The sequence below is a fragment of the Cardiocondyla obscurior genome, linkage group LG01 (genome assembly GCF_019399895.1).
Source record: "Cardiocondyla obscurior isolate alpha-2009 linkage group LG01, Cobs3.1, whole genome shotgun sequence".
Lineage (NCBI taxonomy): Eukaryota > Metazoa > Arthropoda > Insecta > Hymenoptera > Formicidae > Cardiocondyla > Cardiocondyla obscurior.
This window is the reverse complement of record NC_091864.1, coordinates 13295476-13317376: the sequence shown is the minus strand read 5'-3', so window position 1 is coordinate 13317376 and position 21901 is coordinate 13295476. Positions and strand designations below refer to the sequence as shown.

The 21901-nt window shown below is 41.1% G+C and overlaps 1 protein-coding gene across 4 annotated transcripts in view; it reads left to right on the top strand.

Moving 5' to 3' along the window:
• LOC139106263 (opioid-binding protein/cell adhesion molecule homolog) overlaps nucleotides 1–21901 on the top strand; it is a 173992-nt gene that overhangs the window by 69063 nt on the left and 83028 nt on the right. The window contains exon 1 of one of the 4 annotated variants that reach the window (XM_070662875.1): nucleotides 9733–20417. The exons of the other annotated variants lie outside the window; for them this stretch is intronic. The gene's annotated coding sequence lies outside the window, so the exon portion shown is untranslated. Of the gene's footprint in view, nucleotides 1–9732; nucleotides 20418–21901 lie in introns of those variants that run through there. 4 annotated transcript variants of the gene reach the window in all.

Genomic DNA, 21901 nt, shown 5'->3' with positions numbered 1-21901 from the left:
TTGCACACGTCCGAAAATATTGAGAAAATCATTCTACATCAATTTGCCGAATAATCCGCGACGGATTTTACATAGTTGGTCCCGCCTAGCGGGATTTTAGCGCAGTTTTGCACGTAGTGGCTCTTTGTCACGGAGAACCGAACCGTGGAATGATGCTCTCTACTCAGTCGCGAATTTACACGGAATTGGATTCATAGTGCGTGTACACGCGCGGATATCGCGGTGGATATTGGTTTTCGTTATGTTATACGTCTGGCGAGTCGTTTTCCTATTCGTGCGCGCGATCTCCGCGCGAGCGGAGATACTCAATCGAGGTACTCGTAAGTGCCAATCGCGCCAACGTCACGTACGATTGCAACGTGTCCCGCGCCGGTCCCGCCAACAAGCCGAAGCGCGCGACGCGGCGCGATGGAAATGGCAAAGTCCGGCAAAAATTGAACGGCAAAAAAGGAGGGTGAATTGTTTCGAAACTGTCCTTTTGTTGATTGGAATGCCACCCCCATGCCGCACCGAGATCGAACCGTGTAAAAAATGGAGTATTGTATTCTACGTGGCTCGTTGCGCATGTATGTCAGCGCTGTTTTTCAATTTACATGGCGCGCGACGGCTGATCGATCAGAATAAATCGATCGAATTGAACTTTACTTGATTACTCTTGCTCATACCCGGCATACGTCATTACAGTTTTTATACGGGCCCTGTTTGAATATAGATGTGTACATTTGCAGGTTATATTCGCGCGTACGTTTAGCAATTTATTGTGAAATTACGTCGTTTAACTATGCAATGATCATTTAAACATGGTATCTCATAGAGCATTAAATTACTGAATTATTTCCGGGGCGTTCGTAATGGGCGAAAACCGCGATGTATCATTGATGTCCGTACAAACAATACGGTAATTATTTAACGAAACTGTGTATTTTTTAACACGTGATTGCGCGGTTAATCGACGAGCCATTAATAATTCCGAAATACCAGATAAAATTTCATCTACGGGATAAACGAGGAAGGTCCTTCTTTTTTTTTTCCCTCCGCTTTTCCGTGCGGAAAAAGGACCCCCGCAAAAAGTACACGTTGTAATATCTACACGCCGGATCCGCGCTTTTACCTTTCCGCGACGTCATCCTTATCCACTTACCTGAGTGCACACCTGATGGCGACGTCACAAAAAGCCCTACGTCTTTTTACCTGGCTACTGAAAATTGCGCTTTAATGGCGATACCGGCGTTGCTGGCTGCAGTTGACGGTTAAAATTACCTTCGGATCGGCGATGTACTCGGCGGCGGGATCGCCGAGCTCTCGCCCGTCAACGTTATCACTTTATCTACGATCCCGCAGGTGGTCTGGCGTTTGCCTTAACCGGTGGCGTTAAAAAAAAAAAAAAAAATAGGGGAGACCAAAAAAGGACACAAAGACGGACTACACCTTCTGGAGAAGCGCGTGCAGCGAAGTTGGGCTTCTCAAGCGCAGGCCACCTTCCGTTTTTACGCAAAAGTTATCGAAGATTATAAATCACGATGCAGACGCGCACAGCGTTTTCTATAAGTTTCTGCCGCGTGATGATTGATAAGGCAACTTTCGGCGAGTTCGCTGTATAATAATAAGCGGAAGTTAGGATACCGTATGCACTTCAGTTTCAACATTTTTTTTTTTCTTTTTTTTTTATCACGATCACCCAAAGGTGTGTTTCGCGGACTCGTCGCGCGAAAGTAAGACGCAATATCAAAGGTACACTTACTCGAGATGAACGCGATGAATTATTACGGCTGCGTAACAAACTCGGCGCATTTTAATCTTTCGCTTTATCTAGAATAAAATTGCATAACCTCTCGGACTAAGACACTTTTACGTTTTCCCCGTCCGCCAGGGAGGCGGAGAGATTCGAAATGAAAATATGCGCGGAATTAACTGCGAGCCTCTGTAAAAATTGTGATATAAAAATATTCCTTAGATTTACGGTGGCGCGAGTGAAGCATGGTTGAAACGGACACGGTTGAGAGATACCCGCGGCGCGAGATTCATGCGGATAGATTGCCAGTTTGAAAACTGCGCAGACAATTCGCGCGAGCTCCAGTCATGCGTTACCATTAAGCAGCGGCAAGCTGTCTGCTGGAAGAATACCCTTTGCGAGCGAGAGAGCGCAATGACGAATAGCGATAGCGATTACACGAGTGTAGGTGGATGTTGAAGCTAACGGAGCGGGGGAGGAGAGGATAGAAGCGTCGAACAAACGCCTCGCGGAGTTGGGGTCGAGGGTTTACTTCGCGCGAAGCGCTACTAGAATGGTAGGAAGCAATTAATAACTTTGTCGTGGCAGGCAGGCAGGCAGGCAGGCAGGCAGGCAGGCAGGCAGACCTGTAGGCAGAAGGGAACGTTGGCAGGTAGGCAAGCAGGCAAGCAGGCAAGCATGGTAGCTAAAGCCACGTTGCAATAATTACGACGTCACGCCTCCTGCCCAATCTAATTAACTAATGCAACTCCTTCCTCTCTCCTTTCTCCCTCACTCTCTTTCCTTCCTATTTCCCGTCTCGTTCTGATCTCATTCCTTTCTAGCTCCCTATCTTCTCGCATTTCTCCTTCGCCCCCCTCCCTCCGTTTCCTAGACATTTTTTGCGAACTCATCCCAGCTTGTAAATATTCCCAATCAACGATCGAGAAAAGCTCTTAAACTTTCAATGCGTATAGAAGACATTGTTATTAAGAACGGTCGGGATGATTGATTACACGACACCTGCGTATAGCGAGTTCATAATTTTAAGATTTATTAAACGGAGGAACGACTTATCATTGGTTTATTGTAGGAAAACTAATTGCACGAGTAATTGATAGTCACTGAATCTGATAAATTGCACATTTCTGCTCCGCCGGGGGTAAGTGACAGGTAAATCACATTATCGACCAGGGTATAATTTTATATACGGCCCAAAATAATATATATTCAAAAAAAAATTCACGCGGAGACTCGAGGCGCGAGATGATTCATTGTTACGACACGGAGGCATTTAGACTGTCGAGCCGTGAACGCTCTCACCTGAGTCTGAGTTTTTATTTACGATCGGCCCGCGGACGATTCTAAATGTGGCACTAAAACCTAGGAGAAAATAGCCACACGTTTAACGGTAAATGCTCGCGACGCGGAATATGGCCCATTGTGTCCACTGGATAGACATTACGGCCGTCTTTACGATGCAACCAGTAGCGGCGACATTTTGCGAGAAAAGCTCTCTAAAATCGTCTTGAGCGTATAACATTTAGGACGGTACAATCATTCGCACGGCGAATGTATATCCAGGTGACATTTAATCGACACATATGCGCGATGCAACTTCCCTAAAGTGACAATCGATTAAACATGTCTAGACGTATATCTGGCGGTAGTCACCGGACACGATGAATGAATGGTTCACGTGCTAAACCAGATAAATCTATTTTTATCGAGAATGCCACCCCGAGCCTCAAGATAGATCTATTTTATATTAGATTTACCAGAGAAAAGAGACAAACAATTTGCCTCTAACGAAAACGACTATCATGATTGAACATCCAGCTCATTTGATTTTTTTTAAATACTCCGCTGAATACAGAACAAAAACAAAAATTTCTCCGCTTACTTACCGTCCGGCATTTAAAACTCGCGAAATATATTTCGCAAATCGATGCGTCGGTAACTCATGGATTATCTCCATTGCCATTATTAAATTCAATTGTACTTTTATCCCACAATCAAAATTGGAAGTTATTTCGCGCAGCCGGCAAGTATCGTTTCCAACACACACAGCGGAAAATTAAATTAAAAAAGTTAAATTGTTGATCAACTTAATGAACAAAATTTTCCCTGCTATAAGTCTCGTGTAAATTGGCGTTTTCCATTTTCCGCGTTACTGAGTAACAAAAATGATAGTAATAACGCTCACCGATGTCGATAACAAAGTTATAAAAATATGCGCAAAAATTAACCAAGCGTCCCACGTAATTTTATAAACTTATGTAATTTAAAACTCTCTGTAAATTAAAAAAAAAAGAAAAGAAAAGAAAAAGAAAAATTAATGCATAATTCATTTACGTATAAGACATTTCAGTTTCCAGATGGTGGAAAATGAAAAATAACAAATGTATACAATGTGAAAAAGAATTGAACTGAGATTTTCTTTTAACCGCGAGATCCCCAGTTACTAAAAGGTAAATCTTGATTAAACTCCGGTCGGACAGAAGTGGAGAATGGCGAAGGATGAAAGATTCTTTAGCCGACAGATTTACCTCGTCGCGTGGAGATCAGTGAATTCCAAAGTGCCAAGTATTTCAAGTGCTTCGAAAAGTTTCCTCTTTATCTCTCCCACATTCTCGGTGACCCTCCCTCCTCCACTTCTTTCGTCCCCGTCATGGCCGATGGCCAATAAAAGTAAAAGAAGCGCGAGAGAAAAAGGAATTAAAGAAAACGCTCGTAGCACTGCGGTGAATGTATTACATGTCATAGTGACCGATTCGTCGATCAACGTTGTCGTGAAAATCGCCGAGATTTTCTCGCTCTATCGAAGGAAAATTTTATCCACGTTACCCTGACCTGTCTACAATATCTCGCGCTCAATTTTCTCCGTCTCGTTCATTAATTCCTGGGATAAAATTATTTGTGTCCCTGGTTCCTTACATATTCTACAAATAAATGGCAAAAATAACCGGAGTAGAGAAAAAAAAAAATAAAAACGAGAAAGTAAAAAAAAGAAAAAAATAATAAAAAAATAAAGGAGGGAAAGAGAGAGAGAGAGAAGTGAGAGAGATCTGTGACCTCGTTTCAGCGAATACGAACAACGAATGGTGATCCCTTGTTTGTGCACGCAAATCGCGGACGAATCCGGTTTAATGGGAAAAAACGGCAGCGACGAACTTTCTCCCCTTTGCGAAATAATCGACGTTTGTTAATTGAAAAACCAGTATCATCGTTAGACTACTGATGCAAATACGTTAAATCAATTCGTCCGGGGAAACGTAGCAGTTACCAACGACGGCATCATCTTTCATGACGCTTCGTACGCTACATTTTTCTGAAATGACCAGATACGTAGTTTTTATTGGTCGGTCGAGAGGTTTATGGGCCGCCGTTCTGGCGCATAAATTTCTATTCCCGGTTAAAAGTTCGAGCTTATTTCGCGTGATGGAGAAGGCGTCAATGGCATCTCGGCGTTACGGCAGCCCGGGAGGGCAATAAGACCGCCGCGCCGGCTCTCGGCGATTGCTTCATTTCCGTAAAGAGGCGGACTATCTGCGCTTCCGTTTCCATCGAAACCTGTCAGCGGTACCGGTGTATATCGACCGTGTGGTAGCCGGCGCAACGCGCACTTTTTTACGCTACAATCGTCTCTCCGGAATCTGACAGCAATCCACTACGCGAGCGTATCCTGTATCGTTTTCGCATTACGTCGCGAGACGGATCAAATAAATCTTTATCGCATCCGGCATATAATTGAAAGTCCAATGAAAGCGAAAATCGATGGCTTTTATTATTGAACGAGTTTTCTCCGTGAGTAGTAAACTTCAGATTTTAAGACATATAAATATGTACGTACAATACTGGAAACATTCGTCCTCTGATGTTCGCAAAACTAAACGCATGTGTGTAAGTCGGTTACCTTTCTTTTTCAAGTAATGTCGCAAAAAAAAAAACCAAAAAAAAAATAGCCAAGAAAATCTAGTCTCACGGATAACTGAAAACGGATTGGAAATCCTATCTGCAGTCGGTCGCATACAGCAGATTATTCACATATAGTGTACATAGTATATGTATATGCCTAGCTATCCGATACACGTACAATACGCATACACGCACGCGTTTGTCATTTACGGAACAATATACAGGCCACGGGTGGGGGAGAGAAGGGGGGGGGGAGAGAAAAATCATGACACGGGCATTTTTTTAATCATTTTCAGTCAGTGGACACGTTGCGTTGTGCAATACGATGCGACATACTGGAAAAGCAATAGAGCAAACACGATGCATCGCGGCTATACCTAACATTTGTGTGTAACAAACAACGCACGTAGATATCGGTATAGCGTAAAATAAACCAAAAGGCGGCTAACAGGCGAAAAAAATTAAATTTGCTACGCGATGTAGCTGCGACCGATCCCTTTTTACTAGCCGTTTGGCTGGCAGCGACAGCGGCTCGATTAACACGCGTATCAAACGCACGCTTCTCGCCACGCATGCAGGATTTTCGTTTCGCCCCACCGTCCACGGGCGTGTGACAGAGCAAATTAATTAAAACAAATACAACATCGTGTTGCAAAAGTTTGATGTAACGAAGAGAGGAAGTAGGGGACGCAAGCGCGCGTAGATCGGATGGCGGAACGGAAGTGGCGGACAAATCTCTCGTCGCTCTCAAACGAATATCAGTGAATCGGAATTACCGTAAAGGAAATTGAATCATTAATTGAGCGGAAATTAAAGTCCCAGATAAGTCCAACAAAAATTATTCGAATGTTTTAACCGCGCTCGGGAATTTTCCAACTGAGTTAGTATTCAGTCCGTCTTAATAAGGAACTTTTCGTCCGGCGGCGATGTAAAACTCCGAGCACCTTACAAATCTCTTCCGCTGGTGCTTTACGTATTTACGTATGCGCGTGAATTAACGACACATCGGGGGCAGCTGTAATCTCGAAAACCGGCGCGCGCGTTCGTTGACCTAAAAGTCATCCTTGAGCTTTAATGAAAAACACGAGGCGAATTCGCGAAGTTGTATCAAGCTCGTACATTGATACGATCGCCTGTGAGAGAAGCGTAATGTTACGTGTATTCGCGAGGAAACTTCTGATGGAAATGGACGTCAAAGGGGCCAGGTCGCCCGCATGTTTACGTGATCAAACTCGTTTGTTTCACCGTGCGGCATGCGTAACATACGCGGCGATTACGCTGCGACTTTTCGACTTCAAAGAGCGCACACGCGCGCGCGAGCCCCGAATCTGATACAGCGCGATTATTAAATCGCGGCTGCACGCAGGGAAACAGGGTCCTTTGATTACGCGATAACGATCGCGCCCCCGAAAACACTTTCGAACGAGCGGAATCGGGTGAATTATAAAGAGTCCCCGACACGCCGGGAGAACTTTTCCAGAGACTTGTGCGAAAAGTGGGTCACAGGTATACCGAAGTATTCTTCCTCGGTGCCGGAGAGGACTTAATGGTCAAAGCTGGCGCCAAGTTTTTCATCCCGCGCGCCTCGTGGTAGATGAGAGCGACCGAGAACGAGAGCAGATCTGAATTTTTGTTATTCTTATTCTCGCGACACGCCGGTGTGCCGGCAGACTGTTAATTCACGTTTAAAAACTTCCACGGCGACGCTGCAGCTCGCGGCCGGCGCGCAGCACGTACGAATAATAAAATAAAACGCGTTATCATAAAACCCAGCCCAATCTAGTTAGAGACATCTCAATGTTTCTTTCAGGGCGCAATTAATGTAGCCGGGCGAGCAAATTTGCGTCGGATAAAAACACGCCTCCCTACGACCTCGAATAATTTATGTCATCGTGCCAACGAAAATCCTTCGACGTAACGAGCATCGAAAAACCGTTATTAATTTTATCGCACGCCGGGTGTGTCGATCACGTACACTTTGCAGGAGCATTAGTCCTTTATCAACCGCGTAGGGCGGCCTTTGTATACGCGCTTAATCATAGCTGTACGTACACACTATCTTGCACCTGCTTTGAAACTAGTTAAACGGAAATCGCTAATGTACACGCGAACGAATATCCCACCCCCGGGAGGGACTTTGTATCAACTGCTGTCATTATATTAATTGATTGGACGATTAGTCAAACCTTACACTGTGTGATCACTAGCGTCCATAGGACACGACGACTAATTAATTATAAAATCAATGCTACTCGTATGGCAATAATAGCCAAAGTGATCTTGGCCAGACATGACGAACCGACGAATGCATATCGCGCAATTAAAATAACGATCTCGTCCAATTAAAGGGAGACGCGTGGAGAGATATGTACAAAACAATTAATCAAAATAATTAAAAGTCACGCTTGTCAATTCTCACGCTCACCAAGATGTGTCATTTTATTAATTCGAGCTAACGTTATATCACCTTTAATTAGAAAGAGAGTGGAGAGTTCAAAAAAACCGTCGCAATCTTCCCTTCAAAGGGATTTATTTGCAATATTACGTCAGGCATGTAATCGTGAGGAGGTAAAAGTATGTTTGTAAACTCAGGCCCTTATCGATTTTCGAGGTAAGAATGGAGCGAGAAAAGAGAAAGTAGCGGTGGAAAAGAAGCGAGAAAAATCAACGGAAACGATGGGAAGAGGGACCGCGGTAAAAAAAAAAAAAAAGAGCGAAAAGGAAGAAGAACAGCAGAAAAGTGGTCGAATACAAGAGCACGAAATGTATGAATTTCCTATGCCCAGGCTTCATTTCTCCCTGATCTCTCTTTTTCCGGCCGGGCACATTAACGCGGCGCAAACTAAGAGACATCGTTTCCGCGCCGTCCTGCCCTAGAGATTAATAACTTCCCTCTCGTTTACGCGGCGAGGAAACTTTCCGAAATACCCCGCCGCTGCAGCTCGGTAGCCCCGTTTAATTCCCGAAAAATTGAAATAACCATAAAATCAGCGTAAGAATCTCGAATTAACCGAGACTTTAAAAAAATCATTCGGGAATGATTTTAAGCGCTCGGCAAAAGTGCAATTAAAATATTACTGTATTAATAACTTCAGTCACCCTACTAACTTTCCCGCGTGCATTATTAAATTCTACAACGTGGCTAAATAAGTGACAATCTCATTTTCCGTTTCTCGCATAACTTACGTCAGTTCATTTAGAATTTTATTTCACAATAAGTAATCTATACAGTCGTTTAATGAATATGATATTATTACGATTTTTTTTTCTTTTTTTTTGTCGATGGCTTTAGCTCTTTAACTATTGACTTGCTCGATACTTTGAAGTTTGCTTGCTATACTGGTTCGGGTGATACCATCTATTGGTTATTCGCTTACGTAATAGAATTATATCACGGCAGTGGTCAGTGATATTGTTGAATGAAAAGCATCGACGTAGAAGAAAAAAAAAAGAACAAAATGCAAAGCAATGGTGGTTGGGGCTTTAGACGCGGCAATGAAAAGATAACCGACGGACCACGGGACAACACTGTCTATAATACAGCGCCGTGTTCAAGAACGTCGCTTTACGGAATATTTCGCCTCGCTTGCCGTTTGAAAATAGCCGGCCGTATTAATGGAACGATGAAAATGACGTTCTACTGATAATGCCCGAATATTCGAATTCGTGAAATTTTTATATTGAAAATTGCTACGCTCGGAATTTTTCAAATCGCTGACATAAATTTTACTATGGAGATGGAAGTGTACGAAGAGGAAGGAAGCTGAATCTATCGCCTCGCAGTGCAGAATTAAATGTAATATTAAAAGCTCCTGAATTACGCATTATACGTGAAAAACCTTCATAAGAAAAAGACCAGCGAAGAACACACGACCAAAAGATCGGTGGAAATTTCTAATCGGGAAGCAATCTGCGTGGAGAGTCGCGAGAGAGCAGTTTGACCGCCACTTTATACATAATGAAGCTACAGAAAGGTGAAAAAAGAAAAAAAAAAAAACCCTCGAGCACGTACATGAAGCCCAGCCTGCTTTACCCGCTTCTCTAGCTCGCACGTGAATTCTGAGAAGGACGCGTGTTACTGCATGTGGGCTCGCTGAATAATGAAACGATTCCCGAGTCCGAGAGAGCGCGTTCGTCGATTTCACATATCACGCCGCTGTGCAGAAACTCCATTCTTTAAATCGCAACGCAAGTACCCTCCTGTCGTTGACGCTCGACGATTGCCGGCCGACCTTTCACGAAATCTAAACTGTTCGCGTGTTTTTCTTTTCTTTCTTTCTTTCTCTCTCTCTCTCTCTCTCTTTTTTTTTTAATTACCCTCCATTCTATGGTGCGAATTAATTTTGGAGATGTGCGCAAAGTTTCAGGTCTTTAATTAACCGTAAAATGCACGTGCGGGCTTTATTTGATCTCAATGAATAAATCTTTACGCCTTCGCGAATTCACGCCCTTTAAAGCGAATGAATTGAAATCTTTCCACCGTTTTATCTGATCGTATTCAACGATAAAAAGACGTTGTAGAAATAATCAAGAAAAACTTTGACAAAGTTTAAAAGATAATTGTTGAATATCATTAAATAAGAGATCGCTTAATGAATGTATTAATATTGTTATTTAATTCAAATATCCTTAATAGAAATAAAATATGGAATATTAAAAAAAAATGTTATTAGTTATAATTATTCTTTGAATACAGTTTGTATCAATTGTTCGAGAAATAACGTGCATATTTGTGCACACCTGTCCTGACTTTCAATTGTATACATAGAAACTATGTAGGAAATTCTGCATTTCATTAATTACAGTGTTATCCAAAATCTATTATTATTAAATAAGTGATTACTATGATGTATTAGCGTATATTAATAGCATTAATTGTTCGATCTGCTCATAAATAGATTGCACACTGCAGCAACAATATCGCGTCAATTAATGGTTGTAACTGTTAATTAAACCACGTGCTTACATCGATGACTTGCATTAACGGTTATATGTTCCCTAATTTGCATTCCGCGGAAACGAGGATTCTAACAAACTCCTTCGTGGCACGAAGAACAGTAACGGCACATTTCTCACACTTTAACATAGTTAAAGTGACACAAAGCGAGCGTAAAAAAATTACGTGATCTTCGAAATTGTTTTACCGCTTTCTTTTTAGTGCCTCTTCGATTCCCGAGGTGTATCGACCAAAACGTTGAGCGAAGAATAGAATTTTCACGGTTTAAAAAATTTGTCTAAGACTTAAAATTGCGCATGGTACTTTTTCCTTTCGATATTTTCCATTTTGACAGCCGAGTAATCGGGAAGCATTGCCGTGGAAGGCGTCCGACACGTTGACGATAACGCGCTTTCACTCGATAATGCGATGGTATTTGTTAATTGCTCGCGATCGACGAAGGGATTATTGCGCGGATATTACGAACGCCGTGCCTATCAAAATTGAAATATTACCGACGATTTTTTAATCGGCCCAACGATCAGCCGCCCGTTTCCCGCCTTCTTCCCGTCGCGCGTCCAAAAATGAACCCGCCAACGTGCGCGCGGAGGGTAAATACACGTCGGCAGCGTAATGTTAAATTGCTTGTCGTGTAAATTTGTGCGCGCGATCGTAGCTGATTGCATTTCACGCAATTCACAATTTGCGGGGTGCGCGCCGATGTGCGTCACCGTGAATCGTCTTTCTGAAATTTCGAAGCGAACCAGAAATTGACGTCGATGGAAATAGCGATGCGCGGCCATATGCAACTAGTGAGTGAATTATTTATGATATAATTTCTTTCCCGTACCTTATTCGACTTTCGCGAGAAAAAGCACAATTTAGAAAATCAATTTTTCACGCGAGCCCTTATAATCTTGTCTCTCTCGAAATTTAAAATTCATTAGTCACCGGCGACTTGATCCGTTTAAAAAGTTACACCGCCGTATTTAACGTGAAAATTCGACGTCGGATCCGTAATTCTGTAAAATTCACGAGACTTCTTTCTGTACGTAGGATTATTTCTAAGTATATCGACGTTGCATTATAAATCTGCGAAATGATAAATATTTTCCCCGCTGTCATTAATAAGCAGCGCGTGATATATTTTCGTTTTTGTATTTGAAAAATATAACGGCTCGTGAGACGCGGACGTAATTGATCTCGCCACCTATTCTCTCTTCCCCCTTTTTTTTCCGTTTTCAAAAAGTCAGGGAGGATTAATTGTAACTTCGGACAGCTTTAACCAATATTTATGGGATCGGGCTTGCGGGGGCACTCGCTTCGAGTAAGCTAATGCGTTGCGTTACGCTCGATAATCCGATAAGCGCGATTGCGGATCACAATTTATGCGTCGCGTGCACGCTCGCGTTTTAACGATCACGCGCCGAAAACAAGAAGTGCCGATCAAGTTCTCTTTCCCGCGCGCCGACGGCTAATCACGCACCACTCTTGAAACTTGCCGTATCGCTGGTGTGAAAATTACTGTAATCGAAACCGCGACAGAAAAAAGGCTGTGTAAGTGCCACACTTTCGGAAAATTGTTTCTTCAACGGAGAGAATTTCATACGGAAAGCCGAGAGGGTGATTTGTGCAGAACGGACGCTCGTTGTTAATATTTATTACGCTTCTTAAATTATTTATGAAGTAAAAATCAAACGTATCGACGTTAAAGCGACGCTTTTTGTTTTATTCCACTTTTTCTTTTCTTTCTCTCTTTCCCTACCCTCGGGAATAAGTACGAATTTTTCTCGGTAAATAATTGTTTTCGCGTACAAGCCGTTTTATTTTTGCAACTCGTAAAATTGCTACGGCGTTACCGCGCCTGCAGGAAATTGATTTTACCGTATCACGCGCGGAACGACTCTCTTTTTATCGAGACAAAACATCGAGCGAGCCCTACGCCATTAATAAATTTACTTAGCGAATAATCGAGTGGGGATCGGAGGCTGCACCGTACTGTCTTCGGATATATACGACGACTTTTGTATTCCTAGATCCGGCGTATATATTCGTGGTTATATACATAAAGGATCCTAGGAAAAAAAATTGAAACATTACTCACGCGGCACCATTGTTCTCCCCCTTTCGCGTGTCCCCACATTCAAATGGCAGAGGTCTTCGTCTGCCGGTGTATTTCACGTTGAATTTCATGCTGAAGCGCACTCGATGTAGCTTATCTATTATCTGCGCCGGGAATCTCTTTCCCTCCGATAATGAACCGTCTAGCAGCATTCGATCGCAATTGATTTGCCCAACAATCGCAACTTTCTATTTGGCATATTCGAAATCATTTACCCCGTTGCGCTGCAGCTCATTTACGGGCTGTAAACTGTACGAAAAGTGGTTAATATCTCGCGCGATTCTGTTTTACGAACGGCTTATCTACGTCAGCACGAAGCTTTCGTGCGATAATAATTGCGATAACGACTTAATATGGGGGTAATTCTAAAATTATTTTTCTTTTAAGTAAAATCAATTATTCTTTATTTAAAGTTTTGATTAATCAGCTTCCAACGGAAACTTCTGCAAGACAAATTCCGCGGAGCCCTTTTGTATTTATAATGTTAAATGTATTTGTGAAGTTACAAGGGCCATTTGATTTTCATTCGAAACTTTGTTACTTTCATGTCTGGATTGATTTAAAATGTATAATTTATATTTTAAACTCAATTAAAAATCTGGAAATTGTAATATCTTTCTTAATTTATCCTTCGACATCTATGATATAAAACTTTTACAGGACAGTGCACAATACTTGCATGTTATGCACCTATAATATAAGTGTAGTCTGTCGTAAAAAAATAAATGAGAAAAAAAAAAAAAAAGAAAAAAGCGGGAGAAAAATAGGTAGCCGCGCGTAACGAGACTTTACGGTCGTATAACACGTTGATACTCGAGGTTCACGGGATACGAGATTCCGGGCAGGAGAGGTAAATCGACGATTAAACTTCGTACGTCGGTGGTAGTCTCGTCGCTTAGGGTTTAACTCGGTAATAATAACGTCGCTCGAGTCTGGGGGTCCCGAAAGTTAACGACGATGTTACGCGTCTGCAAACGGAACGACGGACTTCGCCGCTCGCTCGTTTTAAAATTAATCGACCGACCGATGTTCATTGGGGAACGACCGAACTTCCGTACAACGTTCTCGGATAGACACTTTCGGAAAATTCCTCGGGGGAGAAATGAAGGAGATACGGAGAAGCGGCGCGACGTGAAACGACCGTCCGGGTAGAACCGTTCAAATTTTCATCAACAATGCCGGGGAGAGAAAGAAAGAGATTGCCGGCTCACTTTCTGAAAAGTTCGCTTTCTCCTCGCTCATCTTTCGCACGGTCGGTAGTCGCGCCGCTTGAAGACCGTCAAGAAGCGCGCACGCAACGAATCTTCATGTCCGCAGCTATCGCGTTTCCTCTTCATAACACTTCCGTGCATTTGTCTTCATTTCTTGCGCCACTCTAAACGACGGTACGTAGTTATGATTTAAAGCCGTAGTTCTGCGGCGAAGGTGAAGAAGAGCCAGGCGAGTGTAGTCGTGAGTAAACCGAACTTTCGTCGTCGGCGATGACAACGACGAGGGCACGGGGTATGTTGCTTATATTACCGGCGAAATCGCAGGGAACCGGCGTAATCCGTTCTTGCCCGTTGTAACGTCAGGTGCGGCGGGCAGGTAGACGGTAATTAGACTATCGCGTGACACGGGAGTTGGCAAGAAGTAGGAAATTTCGATCGGATAGAGAACGTCGCTTGCGTTTCGTATTGATAATCGCGAATTACGAGCTCGCGAGTCGTTTGGCCGGTCCGCGAGTACAGAAGGTATCGCTTATCTGCGATCTCCGTTCCAAGACCGTCGCGGAAAAAGTCCCGATAGAACCACCGGGGAGCACGATCGGCCCCGTTTCATCCACCTTTTGGATTGATCGTTATCTCAGAGTTGCCTTTTGAGACGCGTGGCACGAGTTAGCGGCGGAGTGTCGTTTAGTGCACCCAGGAATCTCGTCGCCGTTATCATACTCGGGGGCTGTTTACAACTTTCCAGTCACGACATACCTTATTATCGCCAGGTGATTCCGTATACCGCCTATCGCGCCTCACCGCAGGAAAATAACAACCGACACGTAATCTCGTGCATGACACCACGCCCGCCGTTACTCGAGCGTTAATAAATGCATCGTATGTACCGCGCGGCAGTGTTAAGTCGTGACCAGCTTTCTTTCCCGTGCATGACGGTTGTCACAAGAAAAAGATGACAGATGTTCTGCGGATAAAAAACGAAACAAAAAGAAAAAAAGCAAAATCAGGTCGATGTCAGACCAAGCAAGCTCGAACAAATGTGAATGAATTACTTATTAACCAGTATTGATGGCCTTTGCCATTCAGGCAAATTTATGTGCATTTGCAGTTTTCTTGTTCCGTTTAAATCGATACACATATTAGTAACCATGTTAATTATTAAAAGAAAACATGAAAATTTTAAAGCCCGACTATTATTATAGTTTCAATTTTATTTATTATTTTGCTTACGTTACATATTAAATTTAAATGTTACGCTGATCGAATCTTAAATTCTTAGCTTGACAATTTCAATTTGTATTATTAAAATGTTTTTAAACTTTTTGTCTCTATTTTAAGATTTTAAATTTATGTATTTATAAATCTGAATTAATTTAATCCGTTTGTGTGTATTTAATAATTAGATTTGTCATATGTATTATTAATTATTTCCTATTAACGATTATTAAAACATTTAATGCATGTTATATTTTTTAACGACATTACATTATGATTATAAATTTTACAGCTATTTTGTAATAAATTACGTATACGATCTCAATCGCGTTATCCCATTTTTATCGTATTATGATTATTTTAATGTAATTTTAATGTTCGCAAAAATAATTGATTTATCTCGTCTGATAATATTGCATTTTCATTGCGATGTAATGTAAATAATTTTATTCGCTTTAATTCACACTGGTGATATCTCTCGGCGCAAGTAACTCGATTTAACATGAAAATAATGCCACTGGCGGACTTAATGATTACCCCGAAGCAAGTGAATTCGCCAAGTTAAGAAACTAATGGAGATTACAAAATGCGCATCCGGATAAACGCCAAGACGAGATAGTGCAAAATAATCTTAACGTAGGTTTCGCGTCAGCAGCGGCGCGGAGATTTTTTTGCGAGTCGTCCTAGCGCCCCAACGATTCTGCGAGAAGTGCGGTACTTAACGTAGTATTAAAGGCCCGATAACATGATGCTCGTCGGAAAGTTGTGACGCCATTAAGATAATCTCTCGCGGTGGTATTATGCAGTGCCGCAGAAGCAGAACGACAGGGTACCGTGGGGGTTGGGGACGCATCACAGAAATAAGGAGGCGCGGAGCGAGCGAATATAACGAGAAATAGCGAGAGGAATAACGGCGAAGAAAGTCTGATTATGAAGCAACCGACTGGCCTCCTCTTGAGAAAATTGCGAGCGTGGCGTAATTAGAAATAAAGTATAAAACGCCGAATTTGCTCGGGTTTAATCTCGTATAATCTGTATTCGCACGTTTCACATCAATTTATTATAGAACTTACTGTTTGCACAGCGATAAAAAAAAAATAGACACTGAGGGATTTTAATGAAAAGGGACTAATCTCTGGTTTTTTAAGTTACGTCCAATTTTGTTTAATATTTTAGAATAAATTCAATCTTTTTTTTTTTTTAACTTAACGAAGTCTGTTTTAGTTTGGTGAAACTATATTTATATTTTAACTCAGTTCCGATAATTCGAGATATTTTTAATTATTAACTAAAAAATTATTTTTACTAACTTTAGCAAAAATTATTCGTTTTATAAAAAGAATAATTACATTTCCCATGATCGTATTATATGCATAAAAAAAAATTAGATTATTAGAGTATTTATAATTATAGATTATATTCATTATATTTGTGATGTACCATTATATATATCTCAAGCAATTTCGTACATTAGCTATGATTTTTCAAGCAATGTTACTGATAAGTTAATAAGCTTTTTTACTCCTGGCCGCTAAAACTTAAATGGCAAACAAGAGAATTAACTTATCCGTTCCGCTTCAATTTGCAGTAAGACAGGTAAAAAATAAATAGGAAAAAGAAACAAGGATAACGGCTTGCGTGAGAAACGAAGTAGGTCAGGGAAAATCGAAAAAAGATTAAATTATACTGTTTACAGTACAATCCTTTACATAATCCAAGATTTACTCGCGAGCCGTACTCGCGACTTTCAAACGGCGTATTGGCGAAACATCTCGCCGCGAAGTTTTTGACGAGGGGAATTAATAGAAAACTATTTGTTCAAAAGTTATCGTACGCGCAATGTATCATTGCTCAAAACACAACTGTTAGCGGCGCGATTTAAAGTTGCATAATTGGAGTTAAGAGAAATCTTCCCTCGCGTTGGAGATTTAATCTGTTACTATAGAAAACACGGGCGTGATATCCTCGCTTTATCAACCTGAGAGAATCTCATATCGGGAATTGTTTGCTGCGGAATGAATTATACGGTACGAGGTTGAGGATAATGAAAGAGATACGAGAATCGAATTATCCGCGAGCGAAATCGATGCAATTAACACTTAAATGGCATTTGCTGGTTATCGCATCTGTTAAAAAGAAATTGCGATCGATTTTACGAATTAATTTCGCATGTACCTGCTATGCGGCTATACGTACATACACGGATATTAATATGCCTCTGCACTCGTATGTGTATAGATAAGCCATTTATTTTAAAGTGGCTGTACATCCGCAGATAAAAAGAGAAAGACAATTATTTAAAAATATATCGTGCACATATAAGAAATATGTAGCCATCAATTTTTTTCTATATCATAGTCCATCTACTTATATCGTACCTGTCTATATGCACTATTTATTCTGTCTATTAAAGATGACTTAATTTTATAACGAGTATTGATTTTACATGTAACGTCACCCACATGTCTAAAATCCTACGTACAATAACTTCTTTTTTTTTTAGATATAGTATATATAATATAGAGTATAATAATATAAAGTGGAGACAGAGTTAATTAAGTATTTTAATTAGGCAGTCCTTTAATTAGAAATAATCCAAAATCAGACAAATGCATTTGAACATGTGGGTGCATTATTATTATTATTATTGCGCAAGTATGGGTAAAATGTCAATACGAGCCGAAACGCCAATGTTGGTGTATACAATGCACGCATATAACATTACTGTTTCTGACGAAGCTAGTAATGATTTTAACAAGTATTTTGTCAGGAACAGTAATGCTCTGTATATATACGCATACATTATGTTGGGGCAATACATTGTTCAGGGTAATATGGAAATATCGTGTGCCGCAATTGTGTACTCGCAGGGAAGGCAACAAAATGTAATAAGCTCATTTATCCCGCATAGAATGTGTGCTTTTGGACATAGTACAGACCACCAACACAGCTTGCATAAATCATTTTTCCATAAAACGTTATCAAACGTACTGACCATTTTGTATACAGATGTTTAAGTGAAATATATTGCCTCGAGGAAACCGTTGACAGGAAACATTCATTGAATTATCATGATTAGCACGAATGACAGATTATTAATCGTCGACAATTAATCAATAATTGCAAGCGTAAAATCTAATCGACTGCTATGCGATTGCCGACTGTTTATGCTATAGGAAAGAGATCAAATATCGGTACGAAGCATTAACCATGCAGAACGTTAATCAAAATGGAATCAGATGTCTGTAACGTGCAACTTTAAAACAAATCCTAAAGCACGAATCTGCGCAAAACACTTTATTTTGTTATCGGATATTCAATCATTTTACTTCTGTTAAAATCATGAACATTTATTTGCACACCCACCAAATAATTTATCAAAGTACGACACATAATTTCCTCTTTGACATCTATTATTCATACAAAAAAAAAAAAACAAAAAAGAGAAATTAAAATTGATTCAGAAATTCAATTCTTAAGAGAGCAAAAAGAATAAAACCACCGACACGAATCGAATCGCCCGAGCCGCGAACCGAACTTTTATCATCGAGTTGACGACTCTCGGTTTCAATTAGCATTCGATCTCGGTTTTTTTATTCGGCACAAAGGTGCGCCGGCTTCAAAAAGAATATCACGTTTCTAACGCATGCCGATAATTACATGCGCACGGCAGTCCAAGTACTTTAATGGTTTGTTGCCCGTTGAAAATTAATTATTTTACGCCAGAAGGTGGTCGGCGCAAACGGTGTGAGTGTATCGAAATACCTGTAGGGCTTGCAGGCTTAGCAGACTGGCGGAAGGAAGGGTGAGAGGACAACATGGCATAGGCAGGTAGGGTGAGTCGTCCGGGGTGGCGTGTAGTTGACGCTTTATCGGAAGAGCGCTTTTGTTAGAAAGTCAATACCTGTGAAGAGACCGGGCGCTCACTTCCTGATACGCTCGCGTTAAAGAGTACACTTTAGAGCACGCATATAAAGCCCGTGTGATTTTTCTGGCGGAAATGCTCTCCCCGGGAAAAATTACGTACGTCCTCGGATCTAAGATGACGCTGCGTCGGTCGTACCGACGTAAAAGCTTAAGTGTTCAATTATCGGATTCGAGCAAAACCACCGCCACTCGAATGTCTTTTACGATGACAGGGAAAACAACAGCTCGTATTAAATTATCTCGGCACGAAACATCATTCGATTGACCTTTTTTTCTTTGCCGGAGTATATAACGTTTTATTTCTGATACCTCAGTGCGCGTTCTGTTAACGAAATCAAACGAATAAATCACAGCTGTCAGCCGCGAGATATTTGCCCTCTGATGCATTATGTATCTTCTGCTACCGGTTCAATTCAATTTCGAAAAAAATATTCTGCTGAAGGATCGGTCTAAGAGGAGTTGCTCATATCCCGCTGTTGGATCTTCCGCTGACAATAACGCGTATTTTAAATTCCCCGATGAAATTTGCCGTTTAAATTTCTCAATGAATATCATTGTCAAGAACGTTTTGCGTAAATAAATATATTATCGATTTATCCGCAACATCGCACGATTTTCTCGTAATTGGATACATCGTAATCATCATTAACTATTCCGTTTTATCAAGTTTTAAACGAAGCGATTGCTAATTCCGTAAATCTATCATTTTTCCGTACCTCGGTAATACCATTAATTGATGAAAAAATATGAAGGTACATTTGATGCAATTAATCCATGTTAAGTATCTTAAATAATAAAACTACAGCTTCGGTAAGCTCGCGATGTTTGCTTTTAATTACAATTTACCATATGACTTTGCCTCTTTTATCGCCCGCGACGAGCTGAAAAAGTGCTTCGGGATGTCGTACGCGAAACAGACACACCTTCTCCGGCATTAAGCACTGTCGCCGAGAACGCTAATTTAAATACGACAAGAATTCCAGATTTTCTCAGTAGAGGGTGAGAGTCGAGCCACTTTACTATCTAATACATAGAGAATGCAGATACGTATCGGACAGTACGAACGGGGAAGCAGCGGCGTGCAGAGAGAGGCAATTGTTTTTGTCGTGGGGGCAACGGAAGCTGGGACATGGGGTGCGAGAAAGAGAAACGTACGACGGAAGAGAGAGAACGGTGAGACGGTTAGGGGAGAGAGAAAACGGGGGTGGATTCGGTTACGCAGCGCTACCGCGGCCGATCCGGGAAACTCGTACGGGGTTGGTCCGAAAGCTCTCTCAGTCGCGGGCAAGCCGCCACGTAGTGATATCACCCTATATATCGCCGGGCAACTTAAATCCGCTTCGCGTCCAACGGCTAAAATCCCGTTCTGATAAGAGCGTAAGTTTGTTAGTGAAAATACGGACGTCTAAATTGAATTCATCAATCGGAATTACAAAGTTGAACTTGTGCTAAATAAACGACCAAAAATTAAACGTTAGATCCACGTGGTGGATCGAGGATTTATAACATCGAAACATTTCTTTGGAAGTTTCAGTATTTAATATTTAAATGAGTGTCATCTGCTTCGCATAAAGTTTCTTCCGGGGAAAAATTTTTTTTTTTTTTTTTGTTCTCTTAATTATTTCTCGCGACAATTTTGTGCGCGCGACAAGTACAAGCGACGAGAAATTGTATTAAGTAAGAGCCATATCGCGGTTTGTACCAAAAAGCACTTCGTCGCTGACCATACAGTAACGCAGCTACAATCGCAACTAACGAGAAACCGTACTCTTATTTGCACCATCGTTATATCGTTGTTGGGATACCGCGGTTCGTGCCGCACTATCATCTCCGGCGATTAAAGTAATAAACGTGCATACATTCGCATCGTATTTCGCCGACCTCAGGTTTATTATATCTATCTCTTTGCTTCTTGTATCTACAATTTACAGACATATTTGAGCAAAAAGTAACGGTGTAGTTTTATAATTTTTAATATTTTAACTGTTGCAAATATTATATAAAAATATATTGCAATATTTAGCATTTATTTTATTTTAATTGTTTTATTTAAAAAAAAAATCCAATTTTAATGTAGCGTGATAGACTGTTTTAAATTAATATAAAGAATTTTTATAATAAGTCTTTTATTATTTTTTTTTTTTAAATTTGAAATTAAATAAAATGTAAAAATGAGACTGATTCAAAGAATTGGGAAAGCACAATAGTGACAAATATACATATAACGAAGCATGACAGATTTCCTTAGACGTACGAAATTCTCTTTGAGCTGACCGTGCTAACGATATAGCGGCTTGGTTTTTGGCAACCGCATGAGCGGTTAGTTTCCAATTGACCGTGCGAAAAGGTAGTTACGAACTTTATGATTATACAGCACGAGAGGATTGCTTCATTCGTCGATTACATGCAAGCTCGCACTTCGCAGACATAATTCGCGAAGTGTTATAACGAGAAACGGATTGCGTGCTGCGATATCGCATATCTTGTTTTCGGAATAATTTTATACGCGCAAAAAATTACTTTGACTCATCGTTCCTTGCCAAATCTCAATGTGAAACTGCTTTCTTTATGCGATCCCGAAATACTGGAGAGACTTTCATCGGTGCTGCAAACAAGCTCATTAATTTACGCGATGGCCTCATTGAATAAGCCAATAAAAATAATTTTTCCGAGAAAGTGAAAAGTTAGTGCACTTATCATTTGTAACGTTTGGGTCGTTTCCAATTTCTGGCAATTGTGGGCGTTGCGGATAAAAAGGAGGTCAACCAACGCAAAGTGCAATAGCACGGCGCGAACGAGAAAGATTTCGCATTGCGCGACGTGCTTGCAACAGTCGTTAAATATTCATGACAACCGGATGG